This window comes from Rosa rugosa, chromosome 4 (assembly GCF_958449725.1).
Source record: "Rosa rugosa chromosome 4, drRosRugo1.1, whole genome shotgun sequence".
Classification (NCBI taxonomy): domain Eukaryota; kingdom Viridiplantae; phylum Streptophyta; class Magnoliopsida; order Rosales; family Rosaceae; genus Rosa; species Rosa rugosa.
The window spans coordinates 35,977,061-35,992,846 of NC_084823.1; positions in this window are offsets into that span (position 1 = coordinate 35,977,061).

A 15,786-nucleotide genomic window follows, 5' to 3' on the forward strand; every position below is an offset into this window, starting at 1 on the left:
CAAGTTTACATCGAAGATTTATGCAATAGATTCCGTAGAAAACATGAAATTCTAAAAAACGAAGTCAGAAATTGAATTTTTACCTGTTTCGATGTCTCCGAAGCTGGAAAAAGGGAGAACCGTTGCAGAACCTGGAAGCGTAGTCGCCGTTCAACGGTGAGTATTCAGGTCTATGTGACAGAGAGAGCGAGGTAGCGAGAGAGAGAGAGACAGAATCGGGTATGGAGGGACGAACAATGTTGAATCAGTTTGACGTCTGTGAGAGAGAGATAACTGACGAGTCGTGCGATTTTAGTGTAGTGGCACTACCGTAATATCATTTTTTTCGGAGCCTAGATGAGTCATGACACTGTTGAATTGGGTAAGTGGGCATAAACAATTGAAGGTGGAGTGATTAGGGAAATTATGACCCAATTATGGGTAAGTGGTCGCACTCCCTAAGTTTTATTCCGTTAGCCTTGATTATTGACACCGTTAAAATCTGCTAATATTTAAGGGCATTTCTGTCAATTCATAATTTTTTAATTAAAATTACTTTTTTTTTATTAAACTTTGTAGTTAAATTAATTGTATTTTTTCATTGGGATTGTTTCTAGTGTTGCTCAAATCCGAGAACATTTGTTCACCAATAGACACCAAGGCCAATGGATTTTAATTGTTTCTTATTGGCTTCTAATTTATTTAATTATTTTAATTTGGTCTTTTTTTATTATTTTGCTTTGCTTAACATATTTATTCCAAAAGAATATATACGTTGAAGGAAATTATAATATAGTGTGCTTAGTCCAAACAGGTTTATGTATCCTAGTTGGAATAGGGGTAGAATCTTCTAGATATTCTAATATGCATTAGAATATGATTTCTTGCACTCAATGGTATTATGCTTGTAATCCTCTATAAATAGAGGCTCCCTATTATCAATAGAATACACAGCAACAACAATTCTCTTGAATCTTTCTCTTTCTCTCTCTTTCTCATTGTTCTACAAGTTATCAACACGAAACCCTAACCCTGAATCAAAAGGCCAAAACCCTCGAATAATCCTAAAACCCACTTCTGTTGCACTAGCCTCACATGCTCGTGGCACCAGCACGAAGCCCTAACCTTGAATCAAAAAGCCAAAACCCCTTAATAATCCTAAAACCCCCTTCTATTGCACTAGCCTTACCTGCTCGCGGCACCAGTGACAAGACCCGCCCCAGATTTCACCTTGAAATCTAAAGTGGCCCTGTGGGGACCACCTTAGAAGAAATTCTACTAAAAATTTGGCGGAACTCCCTCTAAAAGTGGACTACCCAAAAACCTGTAGAAAGACATTTACACTTCTAAAATAATCCACCCCTTAATCTTCTGGAGCCACTCTGCTCCCTAAATCACAACATCTCCCAATTCACAAAACAATTCTGAACTTAAGAATATTAATCACATAGGTTATCAGAGCAATCTAATGCACAAGCGTACAATTAAGAAAATAGAATACAAGATAAAGAACCGATATTTCTATAATGCGGAAGCTATGACAGCTATGCCTCAACCCCAAGTACGCTCGACCTCAAGCTAAACTGGCCTGCAAACTGGGCATTTGAAACCGAAGGGCCCAGGGGAAAAACATTTGAAAACTGTTAGAGTGAGTGGACGAAAAATAAGTAATTTCGAATGAACAAGTCAAACTTATTGCTTTCCCAAGTTATTCTCTAAAACCTCGCATGCAGTAAAAATCTAAAAAACACTCTTAAACGTCATCTTTATTGAAATCTCAATTATGTAATCTCGATCATCTCGAAATCTCTTTAAAATCTCAAATCCCTCAAATACATAATGATATTTCAAACCTCTCGTTAAATTACTCATATCTCAAATCATATCTCAAAATGGACGATGACTAAAGGGGACTGCCGACCAGTGACGCATCGGAGGGGACTGCCGACCGGACGAGGAGGTAATGGTTAGAGGGGACTGCCGACTAACCATAGGTAGTTAGAGGGGACTGCCGACTAACTACCTCATGCCATCTGGAGGGGACTGCCGACCAGATGACTCACCGGAGGGGACTGCCGACCGGAATATTCTGGAGGGGACTGCCGACCAGAATATTGTCTGGAGGGGACTGCCGACCAGACTTACCTGGAGGGGACTGCCAACCAGGTAATGCATGCATGCTCTGACTTATTTACCTCCTCAATAAACTGGAATAAACCTCTGTCAAATAATTGCTTTCGGAAAGAAACTCGATATTAATTCACTAATTCCTCAATAATTCATCGAAAGCATAACTCAGGAATATCTCGATAACTCAAACCTCAATATCTCAATAAATCCTCGAAAGCATAAATCCCATACTCGATAAATCAATAAATGCTTTCGGAAAGAATTCTCAACATAACTTCAAAGCTGATGAGTGCGGAATTCAAAACTCAAGAAATCTCGATAATTCCATCGTGCTCTAATATTCGATAAATCATTCGTATTCGTATATCATCATATAAATCGATATTCGAAATCAATATAATTCTCATAATATTTTCTTAATCAATCACTTCCCGAAAATCGTTTCCCAACTCAATAACTCATAAATAAATAGCTTGAAAAATCTATTGAAAGCCCTCGGGAAGGAAATCCACTAAAAATCCCGTAACTCATAGAGCATAATAAATCTCAAGAAATCAAGCTCATAAAATCATAATACTCAATAATTCAAATAATAAATTAAACCACAATTGAAAAATAATAATATACTGCATGCACATTTAATTTAAAATAAATGTCCACTCACAGTACTATTTAGGCGACCACGCTACCGGTTTCCTACGTCGAGCAGTAGCTCGGCACGTTGCCCTGTATACAATTATAATTCGTGAATAACAATCCGGAAATTAAATACGATTCCCACATCAAATCCTCATGAATTAACATTTCTATTTCTTCTCTGATTAAACCAAGACTTTATCATTTGCACCATTCTTTAATTGAAGGTTTCTATGGCAAAATTGAGAGAAATCCGATAGTGTAATTCTCACAATAACCAAACTATTGAACTTCGGAAATTCCGATTAATATCCAAACCTCCTCCAATTTCTACCAAACACCTATCCATAAATTCGTAACAATATATACTACTCAATAGACCAAAACAACTCACCAGGAACGGCCGGACGCGCCCTCACGCGCCGCCACAGGCAGCTGCGCCTGGGCCCACGCGTCGCCGGTCAACCACCATATCTGGCTACCAAATTTTACCCACATCATCAACTCAACATTCTAAGCGTCTTTCATAACTGTGGCCAAGTCAGAAAATACCTCTAAGTGGCCGAACAATTAAGCAAACCGAAGTAGAGTAAAATTTTCTAATTATTCTTTCTTCCTCCACGCTGCAAATCGCTTCAAGATATTTGGGGAGCTTCAAGTACGCCTCAAGGTGCTTCTAAAAATCCTGGCTTTATCGCTGGAGGTGGCCGGAATTGAGGTCAACGGTCACTTGCTACAGTAAACTCCTCGACCTTGGTTCGCCGTTTTTCGGCCAAGACTGGACGAGCTACCACCGTAGGCGTGTCCAAGAGGAGGAGAGGAAGCCAACGGTGGTCGCGGTTCCCTCCCAGGTGGCCGGAATCGAAAAGTGGCCGGAGGTGCAGAGGAGAGAGAAAGAGAGCACGGGGAGAGAGAAACGGAGAGGAGGGAGAGAGAGTGGTAGAACTGATCTACCACAGTAAATTTTCGAATATATATACTAATTTATTATGAACAGTAACTTTACATTTTCGCTTATAACTTTCACATACGAACTCCGATTTTTACGTACCATATATGCACGCGCTCGATTTAACGTCCTCTACAACTTTCATGAAGAACATTTTCTCAAATTTTAACCCGAACAAAAAGCCAACTTTTAGGGCTCCCTAAATATCGAAACGGAGCCAAAAAGTAAATGTAAATGTCGTTTACCCATCGAAACACTCGTAAACTGGTAAATTTAGGTTCGGGACGTTACAACCAGCACCTCAGCGTACAAGCATCTGCATGTCTGCACCTCCGGCCTGTCTACACCGCCGGCCCGTCTGCATGCAACTAGGATCGAAGTTCAACAACAATCTTGCTCTAAGATCGAAATCACCGTCGCAATCCTAGCTTCTCCTTCAAGAAATTTTCCAAGTAAAGTTTTAATAAAAGTTGCTGCTTTGAATTTATATTCTGCCTTTTTGTACTCAGGGATTCTAATCTCCCTTCTTCTACCTCCCACCTTTCTTATAACATGGGATATTAAGCCGAAATGTGGAGGTCGTGCTACTCCGAACAAGTGGTTCGTCAAGATATTCAAAATAATCAACCATTAAACATCACTGTTTTGGTCTAATCCAAAACCCTTGGAAATTAATTTTTTGGTAGCGGTTTGTACTTATATGTGAGGCCCCGGAAATTTTATTTAATTTTCGAAGGTAAATTTTTTCAATAAAATTTTTCTCAAGATTATTTAATTGGAGGAATTGAGCTTGGGAATTATTTTGGTCTCAAGACCACCTATTGGGCCGACAATTTAAGTTTGAACCAATGTTCTTCCATTTAGGCCTAGGACTGAGTCGAGAAATAACTTAAGACATTTCCGACAAAAAATGAATAAAATAAAAGCTACGAGCCCAAAACATGGAAGTAATTAGCTAGGAGAATTGTGTAACTCGTCAAAAGGACAAATTCAACATTTCTCGCACACAAGTATAAATAGGAACAATTGGGAAAACCCTAGGAACCCAAAAACCTAAACTCTCTCCTTCCTCCCCCAGCCGAACTCTATCTCTCTCTCTCTCTCTCTCTTCTTCCCTCTGCAACCACCGAAAAACACCATTTTCGGCCACCACAAAATGTCACCGCCACCACCAATCGACACAGCACCTAAACCCCAGCTTCACCATCAACATGCATCGCCTACAGCCACCATACACGACCACAACAGTCGCGACACCACTGCTCCTCCATTTTCTTAAACTTCCGGCAATCAATTCAACACACTGTCGCCTCCAAAGTGCTCAAACCAAGCCTAGCATTGAAACCCTAAAGCTTCGCTGACGATCGCTGTCGGGAGACCACCGTACGCACCATCGTCGGAGCTATTGGCATTGCATGTCTTCGTTTTCCGGCCTCCAGTCCGAAACGAGCGAAGCCACCTCCAAGGATAGAATCAACACCTCTCCTTTGACCAAAACCCCATGGCCCCGACCTCTAACTCCATCCTGAGTCGCTGCAAGCGCCGTACACCCCGCTGCTGGCGGGTGAGCTGACCTAGCTCCGCCGTGCACCACCGCCAAACTTCCAAACCTTCTTAACTAGGTAATTTCATCACCTCTTTTTGGATAAAGACTTTTGGCTTTTACGAATCAAAAACCCTAACATTCTATTATTTGATTTGGAGTATGAGGTTGTGAAATTCCGAGATTTTGGAGAAGAGGAGCTGCTTGGTCAGTTTCATTGATATCGATTGTGGTAGCCAAACAACTGAGGGTGATGGAACTACCTTGTGAAGGTGTTAGAGTCGACTTATATTCGAAGTGACTTGGGTAAGAAACATGAATACTCTATCGGAATTCTTGTTTATTGATACGTTTTATCAGTATTAACTTTGTTAAGGAAGGATTGTAGGCTTGGAATCGTGAAGGATGCTTCTGTTTTGGAATCAAATCCATTTGGTAAGGACGGGGGAAATTATTAATGTTTAAGTATTGTTAGAGTTGTTTCTACTACAGTTTTGGTTTGTTAAGAATGTGCAAAGTTAGTGAAGTGATGGGTGTTATGACAAATGAAATGTTATACAAGAATGTAATCGGTGCTTTAGCTTAAGGATTGGTAAATGAGAATGGAAAGAAAGTTGGATGCTTCATTTGGTCATTGGTGTAAGTTTTTGGTTGCGGAATAATTTGGTTAAGTGACCAAAAAGGATATCCGTTTAGTAAATACTTTGATGAATAAAAGGGAAGTTAAGGAAACTAAAGTGTACCAAGAAAATAGAAGGTCTAATGAGTTGACCTAAAATTCAATCACGGATCATTGCTTTGTTAAATTCTCCATGTCCTGAAAATTGAGAGAAATTTATTTAATGTAATGTTCGGGAATGAAAATTCTCAATTGTTTTCTTAAATTAAAAAGGTTATAAAAATGAAGGTCAAAGTGCTAAGTATGATCGCCATATCAATGTCATATCATTTGAATTATTTGGGAATGGATAATAGATTTTATCTATTAAAGGATAACTAGTTGGACTTCAAAGAAATTAAATCAACGCTTTGGTTCTTCGGTTAATATGTTATGATAATGTGAAGTTACTCATTAGTTTGAATTTATTTCAAAGGACTCAAGCGTGTGCACATGGAATTGGACAAAGTATTGAAAGTCGGAAACAAAGCTAAGTTTGGGCGAGCACTCCATATTCAGGTAGGGTGAGTCGTCCCTATCTTGTTAGTGGCTTTCTTGTGCGTGTATATGCTTATAAATTATTATATTGCCTGCAAAAATGCTTATGGATGCCATAGTTGATGCCTTAATGACTTTTATTGCATTAATTGTTAATTGTCGAAAGTGAATGAAAACTGAGGCTAGACCTTGCTTGTTATGGTGAGATATGATATGATTGTTGTGACCTGAGAATGATAGGAGCGATGCTTCCTACGGTGTCAAAACTGTGAACCTTCGGAGGGGTGATATGACCATATGTTGTGTCGAGCCTGCTGTGTCATCTTAGTAGTGTATGTAGGGAGTTGACAGTGGCATCATATGGCATTGGACCAGTAAATGCACACTCTCGCTGCCCATAGCCGATAAAGAAAGTGAATGGAATATATTGATGGATTTGGCTATGATCGGCGGTTGGCCTGGTTTGCCGGATACAGGAAACCAGGGTTTCGGTCACACGTGAGTTGGAAATCCTGCAGGTGAGTATCTCTGAGCTCAAGTTGCTTTAGCATACTGCATATGTTTTATAAAAGAGAATAAATGTTTGTGGTTGCTGCATTTTCAAATGTTTTTGATAAACGTGCACAATATTATGTAATACATATTTTTCAAGTATATGATTTTCAAACCTAGCATGATAGGGTCGGCCCTTATTGGGCATGCGATGACGAAAGCTCACCCCTACAACAATGTGCATGTTTCGAGCATATGGTCGAGGAGCATGCAAAGGAGGCACATGGTCCGGCTCGGTGTATTTCTCTTCAGTTTTATCAAATGAAGGCTTTAGTCTTTTGTTAGACTTTAAAGTCGTTTATCTTTTTACTCACCCCTTTATTTTCCTACTCCTTAACTAAAAATTCGAAAGGCCCGTAACCCTGGGACGCGTCTCTCATACTTGAAGTTACTTAATTAGTGACTACTTTCCAACGTTGGGCTCCGATTGTAAGCCCAAAGTTCTTAACCCATTTTAAATTCCGCTTTTGAAAATATGTTATTGGGTTGCTATAATGATTTGCTCAAAGAAAATGTTTTGTAAACTAACAACCTAAACCCAAAAGGCCTTGTGGTTTCTAGTTGATGAGTTATGGAATGTCATTCGTGACATGTCAGTTTCTCATTGGCTCGGGGTCGCAGCGCTGCGGGACCCCTCCCATGGGGTGCCACATTATAAATTTACTTTATTTCCATGGAAGCATTTAAGACTCTGAAATACTAGCTCTTCTTTGCCCTATTGGACACTACTCGAGTATATGGTTGAAAATAACCCTAGAAATTTATGGGTTACGCTTTAAGAGCTCTATGGGAATGTCCAAGACTCCTAACTCCCCAAATGGCACGAGAAGTGGAACAATCTCCGCTTCGCTAACTTTAAGTCTGTGCTTGATTACAATTAGGAAGCCTTTCGCATTAGATCAATGATGCAATTCTGTAATCAAATTATTACAGAAGAGGAATTGATTGAGATCGAAGACTCTCTCTACCTTCCCCGTCTCTGTTATGCTGGTAGCTAAGCAATATCAAATCGATATGAATGTTGGACAGATCACGAGATTTCATCAGCTGATTGCAACGATATCTTTTGCTGAAAAGCACACCAATATTCTCGTGAAGAATTATAATTCCTGACCCGTTGAAACTAAGCCTATTCCGAAGTCAAATTATAATGACACCCCTAAGGGAGGCCGTTCCGAGCGAAACCCTAAACTTAAATGGGAATCAATCCGGATGATTTGGTCCATACGATCACTCAGCACAGGAAGGAAGTTGCCGGAACAACCAGCGGAATCACAGTCGTGGAGGCTACCATGGACATAGAGGAGTCGCCACCAGTTGTGGTGCCGCATCCCTAGCAGTCCTGACACGTGCATTGATTTCCGCACCTCAATCAAAGAGGGACAACCAAATATAGAGTAATAGTGAGAGGTGTTTCCAATGTAGAGCATTCGATCATTAGGCAACTATATGTAGAGCACCGATATGGTGACTAATGCATAAAAGATTGTGAAATACGCAAGAGAATTTGTCACGCCCCTGATTTTTAACACAGATAAAAATCGATATATAATCCCATAATTATACATGCATGATGGTTTAGCCATCAATACAAAATACCTGGAAAACTTTTTCTTTTTAAACCAAGTACATACTGATGCCCTGAACCCACAAATCAATACAGACTCGCTCCGCAGAGTCACATATTACAAAAGTTTACAAATTAAATTGCCGTAACAAAATAATAAGTAAATGCTCCTCAGAACTTACTACAAGCGGAAGTCTTAACAATGGTAAAGTCACAAAATTGGCTTCCTACCGTAATGCTGCCAGCACGCTATCTCAGCTTCAGCCACGATTACCCTGACCTGCAGGATTAACCCCTACACCATTGAATAGTGCACCGGGTTGCCACACAACAAACCCGGTAAGCTTATGAAAGCTCGTATGAGTAAACTCAAAACCACAAAGCAGAAGTACATTCTTAAGTCACCTTAACCTAAACACGATATGCACAAATCTCACACCTACAACCATCAATTCCATATCCTTCCATATCATGCTTACATAAGTCAACTCGTGACTAAAGCCTCATGCTCAGATTCTTAACCTAGCATCCAATTACACAAATTTCAATCAAACAAGACTTCCTCAAGCAATGTTTGACGTCATTCTAACGCCCTATGAAGAATTCCAAAATCACACTCATTCCCTCTCCACTAGAAGCCTTTGTCATCAACATGACATCAAAGGTGAAAATCAATGAATCACCTTCCTATCCTCACCACATAGTACAATTCGTCACCACTATGGCTCTTAAGATAAATCAACCCATCAATCAATAAAATTGAAAACAAGGCAATCACAATTCAAAACAAGCATAATAATTCATGGTAACCCTTGCATATAGTTTAGTTCAGAAGGTCACATTAAGTCAAGCAATTCAAGTCAAAGTAGTCATCGTAACCCCACACTCTGACGTCCGTAGGTAACCCCGACCATCACAGCAGTCTTCTCGATCATTGTTAACTTAATAACAAATCAGCTCCGCTACCGAGCAGTCATCACACTGATCATCGAACAGATTCCACCGGTCATCACACATAGCCATCATCCTACTGATCATCACACAGATTCCGAGGGTCATCACACATATAGCAATTGTCCAGCTGATCATTACACAGATTTTGCTGGTCATCACACAGATATCAATCGTCCAGCTGATCATCACACAGATTTCGCCAGTCATCACACATATATCAATCATCACAAAGATTCATCACACTGATGTCAGCGATTCATTACACAGATATTCGTACACAAGCTTCACATGGCAATCATCACAAATATTCATCACACTGATTTCAACGATTCATTACACAAATATTCCTACACAAGCTTTACATGACAATCATCACAAAGATTCATCACACTGATTTCAACGATTCATTACACAAATATTCCTACACAAGCTTTACATGGCAATCATCACACTGATTTCAACGATACTGAACTCAATACGTCCTATGTTGCCCATATCACAACAATTGCACCAATACATATATATTTCACGTATATATATATATATATACGTAGTCATTCACTTAGGAATGCCACTAATACCAACTATAGTCATAGTTAAACTAATAACTCCAAGACAATAAGGTAATCTTGCTCATAACGAATATCGTGAGATTTACTCACCTTTGAATCCCGCTGCGTCTTCACACGCTAACCAAAACAAGCACAATCGCCGCAATCCGTTCAACAAGTCCAACAAGCACCTCACAAACCGTGAATCACTGTTCAATCTGAGTTGAACCAATTCCACGTAAATCGATCCAAACAACCACCACAGATTGATCAGGGAGGCTCCTACGAACTCACAACAGGAAGCATGAAGCCACGACGTCACCGGAACTGCGTTTTTCGACCGGGTCCAAATACACAAAATTTCACCTCCTTGCTGCGCCGTCGCCGCTGAGAATCGAGGCTAGAGGATGCCGCAGGGAGGAGAGCACAGAGGAGACGAGATGATCTAGAAAGTTTCACCGCCGGAGCTCGCCGGAAAAGTCAGGTCAAAACACCGGGTTCGGGTCGGGTCAGTCGCGGGTGAGGAGAGAGAACGAAGAGTTTTTTTGATTTTCAGAAATGGAAAGTGAGAAAATGAAAATAGTAAGTTTCCGAAAATGGAAACTCCTATTTATAGAACTTTCCCAAAACTTCCGCAGACCATAACTTTCTCATACGAACTCCGATTGACGCGTACCACATGTCCACGAACTCGTATCGACGCGCTCTACAACTTTCGTGAAGGAAGTTTTCGAAGAGACCCAACGTATAAAAAGTCAACCATTTGCAACCCCCCTAAAACCATATTCTTCGCCTAATAATTCGTCCGAAACACTTCCGCTCCGTCCACGAGCCACGAAACAGTCCAATAACCACAATTTAGATTCCGTAAATCCTCGGAAAATAATAATGAATTTCTGGGGTACCACAGAATCCCATCACGTCGAACGTGGTGAAAATGTCGAGCTCAAGGTTGCAGACTTCGATTATGCCAATATCAATAGTATGCATGTTACTGATAATGACTAGAACCTTCTTATTTTCTAAGGGTTATTGTAATGGCATTTGCCATAGACATTATTAGTAAATCATTGGTTACAACTCTTTTATGACTTGGTCATCCAATTAAATGCGATGTCTAGGCTAGATTTGAACGAGATAAGTGTTTTCCAGTAAGCTTAGCTCTAGCAAAATCTCACATTATCTACCTTGTCGCGGCTAATTAGAGTTACTGAAAGAATAGAGTATTGACCTTTGATTGAATTTATTTGCTTTTTGGATTAGATTTTCTTTTGGTCAAGAAACTTTGATTTAATTGTTGACTTTAGTAATGAATAAAATTCAGTTTTATTCTATCTCTTGATTAGGCAATTATTTTTAGAAATATATGTTGCCTGCATATTCTTCCATGACTACGATGGTTAGCCCATCTAACTTGATTCAAGGCCGTGGAATGGCCAAATTCTTCTTACCCAACGACATCTTCATGAAAGTCACTAATGCTCTCTATGCTCCAAGAGCCGGAAGAACTCTTTTGAGCTTATAAGATATTCGAGCCAACAGATATCATGCGGAAACGCATAGTAAAAATGGGAATGAATTCATTTGCATCACCTCTAATGATTGCGGACAAAAACGCATCTTAACGAAACCTATATGTCTATCTAGCAGACTTTATGTCACCACTATTCGAGCCCTCGAATCTAACAATGTCATAAGAGATGGCCCATGGGATTCATACACATATTGGCTTTGGCACAACTGATTAGGACATATTGGTCGTGATATGATGCTCCGTATACTAAAGACTTCACACAGACATTCATTCTTTCGAGCAACGAGAAGCAAGGGTCAAAGTTGATCCATAGGAACCCTCGGGTAGCCACCACGCCTCCGGCCGGCACCGGCGCCGCCACCTTCCCCATGCGGCACACCACCCCATCACATTCCATTATACTTCCAACGCCAGTCATGGTGCTCCAGTCCAACCAAAATTCTCATTAGTTGCTTCTAAGACCCATTGGTCGTTTTGAAAGCCTGTTTCCATAGGGAAATTAGGACCAAGATCGTCCTACACAAAAGATATGAAAGAACTCATCCTGTTTTTACATAGAATCTAAGGGGATATCTGTGGACATATTCAACGACTATGTGGACCATTTAGATATTTTATGGTGTTGATTGACGCTGTCAACACGCTGGTCCCATGTCATGTTTTTGTCCACACATAATGTTGTATACTCCTAGCACAAATCAAAAGGCTATGGGCTCACCACACATATCATCCTATACAGTCTATACATCTTAACAATGCTGGAGAGTTTACATTGAAAACTTTCAATGACTATTGCATGTCCATTGGGATCGTTGTTGAGCATTCGGTTCCCCATGTACACTACCCAAAATGGTCTTGCAAAAGCCACTGTTAAGAGACTTGAAATGGTCATTAGGACATTAATAATGAGCACCAATCTTCCTATTTCTACTTGGGGTTATGCAATTCTAAATGCAGCCATACTTATTTGTCTACAATCCACCGTCACCCAACATTTTCCTGCGTCATAGCTGGTGACTGGATACCAGCCTAATATCTCACAGTTACGCATATTTGGATGTGTAGTTAATGTGCCAATTGCGTCACCACAGTGCAGTAAAATAGATCCTCAATGACGAATGGGTACTTATGTGGGATATGAATCTCCAATTCGGCAGAAGATGCGGTAATTCATATTGATAGCCTACGAGAAAATGTAAGTGTGGTTAAACCATGCATATCGAGACAACACAAATGAGAAACATAGTAATAATAACATGCACTCACGAGCCTTTTCTGGGCATCTCGGTGGTTAGTTTTGGGGTCCCTAAGGTTGAGCCAGTCTTCGTCGCGATGACAATTGTGCAGATCCGCTACATGTGGACGATTGCCCCATCATGAATCCATATCTCGCCAAGAGTACGAGTAAGTCCCTTTGCAACTTTGTCACGAGAGTGATGAGATCCCTCACTCGTGGATTGAGATCAAATCCCTCTCTCGGTACTAGATCTGTTGTCTCCACGAGGATCAATGGCACCACCCACGGGAGGGCTCTTGATACGGATTTGTGAAGATGTTCTCTTCCTTTGGTTACCAGTAACACCCTCGATGCGAGCACAGTTCACAACACCTTGGGACCCATTCCCCTCACCATCTGGATGTCTCGGCCCCCACCACCGACTCCTGATCCCCAACAATGGCACTCTCGCTACCAGCAGATCCCACTTCAGTCGGCCGAGTCCCTCACAACAACAGAATCCAAACCAACACGCTGGCTGGTCACCTCTATCTCACCACTATCCATTGTGACCACTTTTTGAGACCAGGATCCTCCGTCTCGAGTACTACAATCCTCTCCTTACCCTCTAACTGCTCCAGCACGAAATCCTCCACAAGGCGAGTCCCTGACTAGTATCCCCTTGATGGGCCCCATGACCGGTATCGCCTTGTTGTCGCTCCGCTTCCTCTAGCAACTCCTCCACGGAAACCTCTACTTAGATGTGAGGTGGCTACTCCACCTCGGTATCACCATGGGGAGCCTGCTCCACCCCAACATTATTTATGGGGGCCTGCCTTTCCTCCCTCGCCTGTTCTGGCAACTCCCCTTGGGCACCCTGATCGGGACCAACTTGCTCGCCTTCCTCCCAATCTAACAACTAGATACCTAGAAACGCAGCAATCCTATCGGGGAAGCTGTCATAAACCCTCTGGGAGAAACGTAAGTCCACTCGGGCACCAGTATTGAAGACCCTACGGTCTTCCCCTTGTTTTATTTTTTACTTAACTAGCAGGACTAGTCTGATTTTACTTGACCAGCCCCGATTTCACTAGTTTTCAATTTCTTTGAATGGTGGATTTTTTATTCCCCTTATTTTACTTTCCTATTCAACTATCGAGGCTAGTCCAGACTTACGAGTTTTTCAAAATTCTCGGTTTTATTTCACTACTTGACCAGCGGGGCGAAGATGGTCCGATTTACAAGATTTCATTTTTCAAAAAAAAAAAATTTAAATGAATCGTTGCATGCATTGGTTTTAAAGAAAATATACTTTGGGAAAGTATCAAATCATCAAATCTTTTTTTTTTTTCACTCACGCCAATGTTTCTAATAATACTTTTTTCTGGGCCCTTTAGTTCCAAATTCCTAGTTTGGAGACTAGATTAGTTCATATCGGGCGTACCCGAAGTCGAGGCATAGTCGTTTCACTGCTACTCTTTGTTATTATAGAACTCTTAATTGCCCGACTCTTGTATCTTTGCTTATTCAGTAAAGTTGTTAGTTTCTCTGATTTACCAGACTATCTAAATTTTGGTAATTTGTGTGATGTGTTTGAAAATTACATTATTACTCTTGTTGTAGAGTTGGTTGATAATTGTGAGGAGCATATAGGCTCCCGGAGTTGGGGTTGGTTTGGTTTATTGGAAGTGTAAATCTCTTTTTCTACAGGTTTGGGGTATCTATTCTTAGGAGTGATTCTGCCAAATTTTCAGTGGAGTTTTTCCTAAGGTGGGTCTTACATGACCATCTTGGAATTCAGGGTGAAATCCTGGATGGGTCATGTCACTTATATCTAGTGTAGGTAAGTATATAAGTTGCTATCTAACAATTTAAATTAGCACCCTAAGCTAAATCTTAATGCTAACTATAATTTTTGGGGGCTATATTTATGCAACAAGCCCAAAAGTAATAACTTTAAAACCTATTTGATTAATTTATTGTTGATAATTAATAACTAGTGTCATTTGCTTAGAATTTTGTGTACATGAACTAAACATATTCTAATTAGGCAAACCTAAATGAGTTAAAATCATTAATAATATGGAAGATTTATACCCAAAGTCAAAGAAATTTATATAAATTATCTAACCCTTATACTTAGTGTAGGTAGGTATACAAGTTGCTATCTAACAATTTAAATTAGCACCCTAAGCTAAAACCTTTATATTGACTTTAATTTTGGGGGGCTATATTTATGTAACAAGCTTAAAACTAATAACTTTAAATCTAATTGATTATTTTGTTGTTGATAGTTGATAACTAGTGTCATTTGCTTAGAATTTTGTGTGCAAGAACTAAACATATTCTAATTAGGAAAACCTAAATAACTTAAAATAAATTCCTATAAATTGTTTATATATATATATATGATACTTGGACTCAAAATTTTATATCAACATAATACTTCCATTCGTGTTCCGTCACATATATATCCGTTAAATATCTAACACTTTATTTACTTTTTATTGGAAAATGATCAATCTACCCTTTATTCTTTTCTTATTTTGAGTATATTTTTTTGTTCTTGAATTCCATAAACTTGTTTGCTTTTACGTTCCCTATCTTGTCTTCGTACATAAACCAAACTTTGTGGATGATTATCATTATTTCTCAAAGCTTGGATTATGTTGCACATGGTTTTTGCAATGAATTTTGTGCCCATACTATCGTTGATTAATTGATTCAAATTTTTCATATTTTTTTTATCAAAATAAATTTTACATTATTTATGATTTTTGCGCAAAATAGTCAAAGATTCCATCACGGATATAATTATATGAAGAATGGAAGAGATGGAGAGGAAGAGAAAAGGATAGAAAAAGTTGAAAGTTTAAGAAGCGGATCCTAAACCAAGGTGGGTATGCAGGTCTGCTGGGATTTATGCTATTGAAAGGAAAATGAAAATGGGTTGAGTTTGTGTGGATTGTTTTGGTTGATGGAGGAGAAGAGAGATTGATGCTTAGAATACATATTTTCT